At 39.1% G+C, this 13,691-nt stretch overlaps 1 long non-coding RNA gene across 1 annotated transcript in view; it reads right to left on the bottom strand.

The window, feature by feature from the left end:
- LOC134297884 (uncharacterized) overlaps positions 1-13,691 on the bottom strand; it is a 95,375-nt gene that overhangs the window by 45,681 nt on the left and 36,003 nt on the right. Inside the window, exon 2 of the long non-coding RNA XR_010004788.1 lies at positions 1,917-1,992. This is a non-coding gene — a long non-coding RNA (uncharacterized LOC134297884). The remainder of the gene's footprint in view (positions 1-1,916; positions 1,993-13,691) is intronic.

Below are 13,691 nucleotides of genomic sequence, written 5' to 3'. Positions count from 1 at the left end.
AGAGTCTGCATCAACCAGAAAGAAAGCTGGCTTAGTCCCACCTCCTGACCAATCAGAAGCAGGGGCACGACTGGCAGCCTCTGTGCTCAACCAAACACCAACTGGAGTGGGGAAATTAAACAGAGATAATCTTAGTAAATGGGTTTTTACTGTATAAAAATGTTTGCAACAACAATATGGTTATGCTTGTACGTTTTGGCATTCTTTGCTATACATTGCATCCTTTCTGCAGATTGAAATTAAAGCCTTTGTCCTTGTCTTCAGTGCTGGTGAGTCTTGCCTCATCCAGGAACATTGGTGGTTAGGTAGGCTCACTAGGCATGGACTCTCAATACCCTCAGTCCTTAGATCTCTAAATTTCAACTTCACTTTAACACAACAAAAGCCCCTGTTAAAAAAAATCACCCATTAGGATATTTTTGTCACATTTGAGGACTTTTTTAATATGAAAAAAACGCAAACTCAAAGGCTAAATATACTCAAACCCAAACTTTCTAATCTGCCCATGAAATTTACCCTGACAATAGTTTTTCAATTTGTAAATTCAGGAAAAAAATAGCAGTTCCTGAGACTTCGATATGCACTGTTACTGGAGATGAAGCTCAATGCCACAAGGCATTTAAGTTAAAGCTGTGCACTAAAATAATGAAAACCTCTTCAGAGCATGTACAGAGTGAATTCCCTTCCTATTATTTCCCTATATACAGACCCCATGTCTCTCATATTAATGTTTCAGCCACTGGCCATTCCTCCATAATACTGTGACCACAGTTTTCATATCAGTTCCTGCTATGCCAAATTTGCTTCTTTATTTGCATAAAATTTTATTTCAGGTCTTTCCACTGCCTATGCTCCACTCATTGTCTACTAGAGCAAATAATAATTTCCTCTTCATATCCTGCCCATTTGTTCACAAATCCCCCTTCCTTCAGTTCATAGCTTTCTTCAATTTCATGAATTTCTGCTCACTTTGGTTGGCATTTCTGCTGTTATTATGACCAGCACCCACACCCAGCCCACAGCTATGATCCAGGACTGTGATGTGTTCAACATTCAGTGAACCTTTTGCTATTACCATCAATGTCATTCTCTAAAGCAATGAATTACCTTTTGCCCTGGTTTCCTTCTTGTCTCATATAAATTTCTAGCTTGACTTGCTCAACAAGGCAATAAAAGTTTCAAACCATACTTCTTCGGGTTTGGTTTCTCAATCACATTTCCCTGCCTATATCATTTTTCATAAAAATTTCTCTGTGCTATATCATTCTGGTTTCTTTTGCTTGGCATTTATAGTTCTTTCTTCTTCAAACTCTTCTCTGTTTCTCTTTTGTGTGTGTGTTACTAATTAAAATATCTACCACATGACCTTTTATGTGTATAGACTTTGTCTAACTAATCCTCTTTCTTTTGATTTATTGCTCTTCCCTCCTTTATTTTAACCTTGTTTGAGATCATAAATAATATTTCCCCCCCTTTTATCCCCCGCATAATTCATAACACCATCTGGTCATAGAGGAATGTATAGAAACACCAGCAAAGAACATCTTTCTGATTGAAGAATGTTTTATTAGCAGCAATCGCCACATACATCATTTGAGACTAATTTACTTAGGTGAAATCACTTCATTTAGCTTTCCTCTAGTGAATCACTGAATATAAGATTTACCTGGTGAGGTCACCTAGATGCATCTCACTTACTATTTACTCCTGAAAGCTACATAAAAGTGGTTCCTGACTGCCTTTGGCTTTTTATTGCAAATGGTTTACTTAGGACTTTATTTTATGGAGGTGAAAACACACACAGAGGCAGGGCCTTTGGTGATGGGCCCTATCAGGCAATGTCATCTGATACCTGTTGCTTATCTGCTACCTCCCCAGTCAATAGCCCCTGGTCATGCCACGGCCTCAGGATTTACCTGGTTCAATGAGGTCCAAGGGCTTCTGTGGCAACATGTTGATGATCTCAGTAGATGGGACTGTCCTCTCCTCATGCTGAAAAAAATTAAAAATTATTAAACCCTACATATAATTCATGGAAAAAGCATATTTCAAAAAGAAAAGGGCAGAGTGGCGTAGCAGGAGTGTGACCTTGCACTGCCAAGGCATTATAGTTATGCAATGCCTAGAATCATAGAATAGTAGAGTTGGAAGAGACCTCATGGGCCATCTAGTCCAATCCCCTGCCAAGAAGCAGGAAATCTCATTCAAAGCACCCCCGACATATGGCCATCCAGCCTCTGCTTAAAAGCCTCCAAGGAAGGAGCCTCCACCACAGTCCGGGGCAGAGAGTTCCACTGCCGAACAACCCTCACAGTGAGGAAGTTCTTCCTGATGTTCAGGTGGAATCTCCTTTCCTGTAGTTTGAAGCCATTGTTCTGTGTCCTAGTCTGCAGGGCAACAGAAAACAAGCTTGCACCCTCCTCCCTATGCCTTCCCCTCACATATTTGTACATGGCTATTATGTCTCCTCTCAGCCTTCTCTTTTGCAGGCTAAACATGCCCAGCTCTTTAAGCCGTTCCTCATAGGGCTTGTTCTTCAGACCCTTAATCATTTTAGTCGCTCTCCTCTGGACACTTTCCAGCTTGTCAACATCTCCCTTCAACTGCGGTGCCCAAAATTGGACACAGCATTCCAGGTGTGGTCTGACCAAGGCAGAATAGAGGGGGAGCATGACTTCCCTGGATCTAGACGCTATACCCCTATTGATGCAGGCCAGAATCCCGTTGGCTTTTTTAGTTGCCGCATCACATTGTTTGCTCAAGTTTAACTTGTTGTCCACGAGGACTCCAATGTCTTTTTCGCACATACTGCTGTCAAGCCAGGTGTCCCCCATTCTGTATCTTTGCATTCCATTTTTTCTGCCAAAATGAAGTATCTTGCATTTGTCCCTGTTGAACTTCATTTTGTTAGTTTCAGCCCATCTCTCTAGTATGTCAAGATCGTTTTGAATTCTGCTCCTGTCTTCTGGAGTGTTAGCTATCCCTCCCAGTTTGGTGTCGTCTGCAAATTTGATGATCGTGCCTTCTAACCCTTCGTCTAAGTCGTTAATAAATCTGTTGAACAGAACCGGGCCCAGGACGGAGCCCTGTGGCACTCCACTTGTCACTTCTTTCCATGATGAAGACGACACATTGGTGAGCACCCTTTGTGTTCGTTCGCTTAGCCAATTACAGATCCACCTAACCGTAGTTTTGTCTAGCCTACATTTTACTAGTTTGTTTGCCAGAAGGTCGTGGGAGACTGCAATTCAAAGACGATGGTGGTAATGCTGGTAACTATCCAAGGTCATGATAATGCCGATTGTAAAGCACTTGTCAGGTCTATATAGAGACACAGTTTTTCAAATAGAAACACAACTATCTTTCATATTCATCGACAATGTATATTGAACTCTTGTCTGTTACTCACCTTTTCCTTCATTCATTGAACTTCAGGCCTATGTTTTCCAACATTGAAAAGGTTAATGGAAAGATGTTTCACTTTGAACTTTCACTGAAGTTCAGAAAACTAGGGAATGTACTTGGTGCCATAGATACAATTGTACAAAGAAAGACCATTCATACACATTCTGTAGTGACATGTATTTCAACTGAGTCCAACAATCCTACACAGTGGTGTCACTGGGGGTGTGTGGGATGTATGACACCATCTGAGGAGATGACACCAAAATGCCTGGCTATTACATTTTTGCAATGTTTCAGCAGCAATTTCTTATTTTTATGCCTGTTGTTAGAGATAGCTACATAAACATTTTTGTAAAATCAGCTTACATGTACTGCAGCAATATACCTACAAGACTAAAATTCTATCATAATTTACTTTTTGAGCCATCTAATATGCATGCATTGTGACCACAAGTACATGTGGTTATTTGAGTGGCTGCTGGTTTGTTTTTTTTGTTTTTGTTTTTTACAGCTGCCGATTTTGTCAATTTTTCTGGTATCTTAACTACAATATTGTGGATGGTCTTTTATGGGAGGGTAACACCAAATCCTAGGGATGTCACTGATCAGTGATCCAGGATCATTTCATTGGCATTTCCCTTTCTGGTTTTATTTAAGACCCTTTATTTTCTTTTAAATAGAATGAGAATTGTTGGGCAAGTACATGGAAAAAAAAACATTTAGGCACAGTAGCAAGTCACAGGGATAATATTCTCTTGTATTCATTTAAACCTAGACATCCAGCAGAGGAAAAGTCTAATAACTTCATTGCTGAAAATGAATGCCATCCATCACTAAGAGCTGGTTTGCCTTCTTTCCATTTTAGATAAGGTTTTTCTCACCATTCTTGACATCCTAATGTAAGCAGTGAGTCTACACACAGCTTCTATCCATTATATATCACTTTGCAGTCTATTTCTCTGAACTTTGAAACATTAGCTTTTCAATTATATTATTTTACTATGACTCCTAGAATCCTCCATCCAGCACTGCCCATAACCAAGGCTCAGAAAATATTGCTAAGCCATTTCTAAGAGTTTTCCAAGCTGTGGTATTACTGACAAGATTCTTGTAAGAAGAGATTGCATCTTCATCATAGCAACCCTGCAGGATTCAGAAAGATGTGTTCATCTGTTTAGGATTGTCAAAGTGAAAACTAGAGTGGATTCTGTATTATTAACAGTTGTGTGGAAGTGGGAATTTCAGCCTGTGTTGTTTGTTACCTGGTTGTATGACAAGCAACAGTCAATGAAATTGTCTCCTCTACAAAACCATTAAAGGTGAAAGAGCAGTTTCCAGTTTTCAATCTGGCACCTCATCTAGATTTTCAAAACAAAGCTCACAACCTGTTATGAATCTGCTGTTAAATGATTCACAGGAGATTATGAAGTTTCAGAGTCTTCATTGTGGAGATACCTTGAAATACACGTAATACTTACAACATTCTATTCCCGCAGAGAAAACAACTTATTAGTAAACAATGAGCATTTTCCACTGAGAAAATGATTTCTTTCCTACTGAGAGCATACCTTACAAACAGAATGCAAACTCTGAATTGGTCTTGCTTTTATAGTCCTAATCATTTCACATTTGAGCGATAAGAACCATTGTCTAAGATGCATAAGGATACTCAAATGTACAGAGAATTAGAAATCCATTTCAGGAACATCAACATAGGTATAGTTTCATCTGTCTGACAAATAGGACTCTTTTAAATTCTTGGATATCTCCAGTGTAATCTGAATTGAATTGGCATTTTTATTTTGAGCAACTGAATAGCAAATTGCAGCTCATGTGCAAATCTAATATATGCACCACAGGAAATATTTCCATTATGGAGCATCTCAATTTCTACTTATTTTTGCTGAGGTACACTTAAGAGCTAAAACCATTTAAACATTATGTAGACAGATTCCATGAAATAGCACAGATGTCTGATGCAAAGAAAGATAACGTATTATAATTGCATATCTTAAGAACAAACCCAGCTGTGCAAGAACCCTTATGTCCACACGTATGATCATGACATTTAGGATGCTAAAAATGGTTTTCGGTCATGAATACAGCTGACAAACTACTCAACTGCCTTGGACCTTGAAGTAGAATGACTGAATCCATATCCACTGCCTATGTGCCAGTCTGTGACTAGGGGCTTCCAAATTTCATAGTCCTGGTCCTATCGCCACTCACTAATTGCCATGGGGCTAATTGTTGGCTTTGTTTTAAGTTTTACTGCTCGGTTTAATGTTTTATCTGATTTGTGCTGTCGTGTCTGGGCATGGCCCCATGTAAACCGCCCCGAGTCCCTCCAGGGAGATGGGGCGGGATATAAGAATAAAATTATTATTATTATTATTATTATTATTATTATTATTATTATTATTATTATTATTATATTATTATTTCTTTGAAAACGCTTGTGTGTGAATTTGATTTATGTGTGGAGTCCAAATAAGTCCAAATAAGGTGTCTTGAAGGCTGACTTTCAATAGAAAGAAGTGTTCTGCCATATACAAAATCCTGAACCTGAATCAAGTCAACCACCTTCTCACTTTTTGCATGATAGAATTTAGCTGCAAATGTAAAAATCCAGGCTGAGAGGAGCCATATCCCAGTGCTTAAAACTAGATGGAAAAATGAGACACAACATTGCAGTCCAGCCAAAGCATGTAGCATTTTCGAAGGAACAATTTGGCAGCAAGATACATGAAAGAACACCCCCTCGGCTATGAGACTGTCTGAAATCTGGGGTCCTCAGGAAATACTCTACTGCATGTCCATGGAGCTAGGTGATTTCTCTGTAGCAGAACTCTGACTGGAAGTTCCTCCCAAAAGAAGACAAGTTAGCTCCATCCCTTTTGAGTTTCTGGTAGACAGCTATATTGTTTCAAAGGGCCCTTGCTTTTCAAAATTAGGGAGTGGCTGCTTTGACTTGTTTTAACTAAGGTTTTGAATTAGTTTTTAAGGAGTATTCTTAGGCATATTTTAAAATGTTTTTATTCATGTATTTTGTTATTAAAATGCTTTTTTTATTTATTCTGTATTGCCTCAGGAACTCTTGGAGACTGAGAGAAGAAAGATACATGTTTTCATACCCTCCAACTTTTCACAGATGAAAATTGGGATGGACACATGAGGTCACGGGCCTATCGATATGAGCCATGTACTTATCAATGCTTATACAGAATGGAGTATTCTAGATAAGAACAGTCCACACAGCCGGCACAGGGGCTAGTGGGATCCCACACTGTGTGAACCAAGCCAACTTGGTGACTAGATGGAGTCTGTATAGTCCAGCAGCACCAAACCTGGTTCAGCACTGCCATCCTTACCTTCCCTCTCTCTTCTTCTCAGCTTAGTAGCAACCAACAGGTCTAAAATTGTTGGTGTTCATCGTTTGTCACATCCACTGATACTCCCTCCTTTCTTCCTTCCCTTCTCTAATTGTTCTGTTTCTCTGGCCAATATCAGTAAGTAGATACAATGAGTAATAACCACCAGCAATGTCATCCTTGGCAGTCACAGCTAAGCCAAGGAAAAGAAGGGGAAGGTAAGTGCCATTCTCTGTTTCTAGGTGACTCAGGTCTGGGTTAAACAGGATGGACCAGTAGGAACTGGTCCAGCCGTTCACACTACAACAAAGTGTGGGATAGCTCCAGATCAGCTCCAGAGCATCCTGCAACTTTTTAAAAATGTAGGACAAGGTCATGTTAAGCAGCCTTATCCTGTGTTAGAACAAATGGGTTCGATGCATCATGTGGACACCATGAAGTTTATTCACACTGCCCTGAACCATTTGGACTGCGTAGAAGTCCCCAAATGTCATTGAAATGTCAAAATTGCAAAAGTATTACTATTTTTCTTAGAGCCATTCCCTCCTTGTCCCAAGTTAGTAATGTCACCCTAGTAGAAGTAACTAAACATTACCTTTATATCACCAAAGGAACTAAATTATCCCTTATAACCATCATAATATACTGTAGTTCTGCCTTTATTATTGCAAAAAGAAATTAATGACAACTTCCAAACTCTGGGGAAAACAAAAAAAAAAGGATTGTATGTAATAGTCTCCCACCCCTATTAATGTTTCCATGCTGATAAAGTGAAGAAATGTGGCTTTTCTAGGCTAAAATAGTAAAAAAAAGAAAAGAAAAAAAAGAAAAGAAGATAATGACCTGGTAAGGTCTTTTTGCAGTTCTGCAAATCAAATCTGTAACACTAAAGTTAGCAGCAACAGACTTTCAGAGGGTTACTTAGCATAGGGGTTCCTGGTTACCTAGTATCTGAATATATTTCTGGCTATTATTTTGGAATGGTCCTCTGCAGTAATAAACCAAGCAGTTGCACTAAGATTCTCTCCACTTACTTCTATAATGTTTTATAAGCAAACCATTTTCTATGACCATGCCAGGAGAGCTTTTTCTAAAGCTTAACCTAAATCTACTGAAAAATACTCAACAATCCTCCATAATCCATTCTCAAGGTGAACCAGACCTCCGTGGTTACAATTTGGCCTTTGACTTTTCTGCATATAATCTGCGTCCTAGGCAGTTTATCATCTGAGCAACTCTCCTACAAAGAAAAAAAAAGCCTGTCTTTGTTTCACACTCATCATAGCTCAATACTATAGCCCAGCTTGGGGGGAAAAGTAATCTAACCACAGTCCCTATGCACCAGATGTGCTGGGCAGCAAACTAAAATAGGTCAGTAGCTGTGAACCAAGAGTTAGCAATGAGGAGAAATAAAAACATATGGCAGGATTGGATAGCAAGCCAGAAGTGAGCCCTAAAGAGCTACTGAAATCAGAGGACACACATAAAAAACAATGTTATCTTATGTTACATTGTTATATTAAGTTATGTGATATTATGGACTTTCCAATTGATTCCAATTTATGTCAATCCTATCAAAGGGCCTTTTTGACATGATTTAGAGAAAGAGGAGCTCTGCCACTGCCTTCCTCTTAGGCAAAAAGAACGAGGCTTGCTCAATGTCACCCAGTAGGTTTCAATGCTCAAGAAGGAGTAAAACTTTGGGTTTCCAGACTTTTAATCCAACAATCAAACTACTACAACATGTTGACTCCCAAAAAAGAAGTCCAGAATTCCAAACAAGATTCAGGACCAAACAGTAGCAATATAAGACATTCCAGAGTTGAAAGATATATTCTACCCCAAAGGATCCAGGTGTTTACTGAAAAGTTGTACTGTTCAATTCACCATCTGAGGTAGTTCCTATATAGAAGACAGCTTTATATGCTGGTGATGCTGAGATTCAGCTACCCACCAAAGGCGTGGGCTGAGTTCCCATCACTTTGAGAATCAGATTAACACACAAACTTGGTTTGAAGGCAACAGGAACAGAGGTTTATTATTTTCACGTCTGAAAGTATGTCTGATACAGAGTCAGTACTCAAAAGGATCAGACATGTCAACAAATGACTGGAACTATTTACCACATGTGGTGGAATTTCCCAAATGCTAAAGAATTCTGGATAAAGATTCACAGACACATTGAAAACTATCCTAAAACACAAGATTCAATTAAAACCAGACTTCTTCCTATTGGGATTGTGGGACTGTCAAGTATTGAAACATCAAGAAAGAATTTTTTTCTATATGACAACAGCAGCAAGAATTGAATATGCAAAACTATGAAACATCAAAATATATCAACACCAGAAGATTGGATTACAAAAGTTTTTGAAGTGGCCAAAATTGACAAATTAACTCTAGCATTACAACAAACAAATACACAGAAACTCCAAAAAGAATGGAAATCCTTTATTTAATTCATAGGATTGATGGACTAAAATAACACAAATGGTATAAAGATGCATTGTGTACTATTGGCATATTCTATATTTAAAAGAGTCTAGGGACCTTAGATAATTGACCTAATAGTACTTTCTAATTTGAACAGAGATGTTTGTAAACCTTGCTATTTAGATATTTTAGAAGGACAAACAGATATACAAATATATAACTTTTTGAAGTGTTAAAAATAGAAAAAGTGAATAATATATGACAATGTAATATAGTGAATTATCATGTATATAATACTAATTTACTAACAAAGGGAATTGATTTTCATGGATTTATATGGCAATAATTAAAGCAATGATTAAAACTAGAATAAGAATATATAAGATATATAGATATATAGATATGAGAATATATAAGTCTTGATATCGGATGACAAGAAAATGTATCTGCTTTGCTACAGAGGACATTCGGAATTTTTAAAACTTTAGATGATATGTGCAATAATACTTGTGTGGAAGATATGGATGTAATAACAAACATTTGTTTGTCTCCCCAATCCTCTTCCTCTTCTTCGGTGATATAGGAGATATTTTGGGTTGTAAAAGGTTTTCCCCTGACGTTAAGTCCAGTCGTGACCGACTCTGGGGGTTGGTGCTCATCTCCATTTCCAAGCCGAAGAGCCGGCGTTGTCTGCAAACACCTCCAAGGTCATGTGGCTGGCATGACTGCATGGAGCACCGTTACCTTCCCGCCGGAGCGGTACCTATTTATCTACTCACATTTACATGTTTTCGAACTGCTAGGTTGGCAGGAGCTGGGGCTAACAGCGGGCGCTCATTTCTCTCCCAGGATTTGAACCTGGGACCTTTTGGTCTGCAAGTTCAACAGCTCAGCGCTTTAACACACTGTGCCACCACCAGGGGCCCAAGAGATATTTATATAACTCTAATTTATTAATCAGAAATATACAGCCCCCACCCTCTTCTCTATGAATAATACTATGTGTTTTTTGTTTTTATTTATTTTTTAAATGTACAATAATAAAAACTATTTTTAATGGGATAGGACATAAGGAATGCAGTACTATACAAGAAATTGTATTTTTTTTGACAGCCATTCGAAATACCCGCATCCTCCCTTGATTGGTCCGAAAACAGGCCTGGCTTCAGTCCGGGCTCCTGTTGGCTGGGGATTCCTTCTGATGTTAGAGGTGGTCAGGGTTTCCTGAGTAGCAGGAAAAATGAACAGCTATCATTTGTGGGTTTGAAGTTGGAGCTGTTTGCAATGTTCACCCTGAAAGGGGGCAGACAGGTGAAGTGTGTTTGAAGCAATATGCAAAGCAGTCCATTATGGGATTGTCAAATTCAGTTTACGCAAAGGGTGAGCTACAGAGAACACAATGGGATTACTGGTAAACATCAAAAGTTCAATAAAAAGTTCACAAAGTTGATCTGTGTGCTGGCAGAGACTCATCTCCAGATCCCCTTGGAAAGTGGGGACATTAGGCATTTGTACTCTGAGCTAAATGTATAAATGAAACCAAGCTAACAAGCTCTGTGAACATTGTGAACAAAAAAAAGATAAAAAGACACTCTTGATTGGCCACCCCCTCTTCTTGCTTAAGCATTCCTCTGTGTCACAAAAATATATATGGCTTAATTCCCATTTGCAAAATGAAGTGGTAAGTAAGCTAGGTTTTTAGCATAAAAAGTAATTCAATTAGATGGCTCATCACCCGAATTGTAGAATTGTTCACTCAGGGGCCATTTTTCATTTACCACCACTACCAAATTTCATGATTTGAGAGTCAGTGTCATTACTATGCTATCTTTAATGCATTTAATCTTTATCACACCACTTCCCAATGCTTAATCACCCATGCAAAGAAGTAAAAGTAGCAAAAAATTCATAATATAGGCATTTATATGTGTTTACTTTTTTTTAGAAATATAGTCTCCAAAATGAGAACTAAACTAAATTAAATGCATGTATGATTATGCTGTTACTATTAATGAGTAAATATACATAGTTTCAATTTTCTAGAAAATATCTTCCTCCGATATATACAATTAAAAATCTAAAACATCAAATAATACCCAAGAACAGAGACTGTTCACTGTTCCAGTAACCATCACTTTTCTTTGCATTCAGCTTCTTTGGACAGTTACTAAACCCTAGACCTCAAGTGGAGTCTACTCTGCCAAAATTAAATCTGGACCCTTTTTTAAAAAAACAGCCTGGGGTCTCAGTAAGTCAATAGGTGACTCGAAGGCACATATAAAGAAACTGACAGGCAGTGTTCAGAGTGCTGATTCATGCTGCCACCTGCTGCCAGGTAATCCCAGCAGGATCCTTCATCAACAGATAGGGCTCCTCAAAATTTTTTTTGCTTAGGGTCTTAATTTGATGTGGTCTTTATTTTTCAAGTTTAGGTCTTATCTAATACAACCAAAAATGCCATTGGGAATAAGTAAAATATGCAATTTCTCCACACAACTGCAGGTGTGCAGTTGAGTAGGAAAAAGACTCTTTAAAAACCTCCAAAAATGCTGAATTCACCATGCTCCAAATCAACCCCTTCTACTTACCGTTTTAAACACTGGAAGAAAAATAGGAGGAAGAAGATTTTGGGCAACCTTAACATCAGCTGTAATAGCAAGGTGTGTGTATGTGGGGGGGGGGGGGAGTCCAACCTCTCTTCCTTTCCTTCAGATTTGTGTTGTATAGTGGATGCTGCCTTTCAAAACAGTTTTTCTCTTTAAGCCCAGCAAGAGGCACCTTCATAGTCATCAACTTGTTGAACTGGATAAGGGCAAACAAATTGAAATTGAATCCAAGACAGAGGTATTCCTGGTCAGTCGCAAGGCCGAACAGGGCATAGAGTTACAGCCTGTGTTGGATGTGGTTACACTCCCCCTGAAGACACAGGTTTGCAGCTTGGGAATTATCCTGTATTTATCACGGACCCTGGAGCCGCAGGTCTCAGCAGTGACCAGGGGAGCTTTTGCAAAATTAAAACTTGTGCACCAGTTGCCCCCGTATCTTGGGAAGTCTGACTTGGCCACGGTGGTCCATGCTCTTGTAACATCCCTCATAGATTACTGCAATGCACTCTACATGGGGTTGCCATTGAAGACTGTTCGGAAGCTTCAATTGGTCCAACGTGAGGCAGCCAGGCTGCTCACCAGAGTGGCATACAGGGATCACACAATTCCCCTGTTGCATCAGCTCCACTGGCTGCCAGTTTGCTACCAAACACAATTCAAAGTGCTGGCTTTAGCCTATAAAGCCCTAAACAGTTCCAGCCCAGCTTACTGTCTAAATGTATCTCCCACTATGAGCCATTTCAGAGATTTAAGATTGTCTGGGGGGGCCCTGCTCTCGGTCCTGCCTGCTTTGCAAGCGCAGCTGTCAGGGACGAGAGACAGGGTCTTCTCAGGGGTGGCCCATTGGCTGTGGAACTCTCTCCCTAACAATACTAGATTGACCCCTCCTTCTAGCCTTCAGAAGAAAAGTAAAATCTTGGCTCTGGGATCAGGTTTTTGGTGATCAGTACATTGCAATAATTGATTTGGAATATATAGAATGCTCTCACTTGTCTGTAAGACTGCAATCTCCTTTCTGCTTGGGGTTTTGCTTCCTTAAAGCTGTTTCTACTTTCTACTCTGAAGAAGAAGAAAAGCTAAAAGAGTGAAATCCCCCAAATGCACATGCACCCCACCCACCATCCCTCAGGTCCCCAACTCCCAGTCAGTCCCACTAAATAAAAAGAATCAGGAAAATAAAGGTAGACCACAAAGATTCAACTGTGATGCCAAATAGGGGAGGAGGAGCCAAGATCGGTTCTAGCTTGTTTTCGTGTCAGGTGAGTTTTCGTACTGGGAAAGCCCTTACCGGAAGTAAGACTCCCAAAGTACTGCAGGAAATGGAGGAAATGGAAGAAACAAAATCTGTGCACAACCCTAATAAATCATTCATCAGTAGAACAGGAAAGATTTTTTTAAATACCATTGGAGTTGCCATCACAAAAGTGGCATGTTTTCCTTACTTCTCTAAGGTATGAAAAATTTACATTTATTACTGTTGGCCTTCCTTTTTGATGCATCACAACTAAGTATGCTAAAAAAGTAATCTATGTACAGTGAAATTTTCCTGTTGGGATAAAAGAAGGGGTGCAGAAATGTGAATTGTGGTTTTGGGAACATTTCTTATTTCCTTGCTATGAAAAGTTTACTCCACCATTCTAACTGTTGGCTTGCACATAGCATTTTCCACATGCCAGAGCATTGTGCAAGTGGGGAATAATTTTGGATCCAAATTTAAATTTAAATCTGTCAGATTTTAACCTAAATCTGTCAGCCTTAACTGTATATAACTAATCCATATAATCATAGAATCATAGAATCATAGAATCATAGAATAGTAGAGTTGGAAGAGACCTCAAGGGCCATCTAGTCCAACCCCCCGCTAAGAAGCAGGAAA

The sequence above is a fragment of the Anolis carolinensis genome, chromosome 3 (assembly GCF_035594765.1).
Source record: "Anolis carolinensis isolate JA03-04 chromosome 3, rAnoCar3.1.pri, whole genome shotgun sequence".
Lineage (NCBI taxonomy): Eukaryota > Metazoa > Chordata > Lepidosauria > Squamata > Dactyloidae > Anolis > Anolis carolinensis.
The sequence above is the reverse complement of the archived record's forward strand: the minus strand, read 5'-3'. Positions and strand labels throughout refer to the sequence as shown.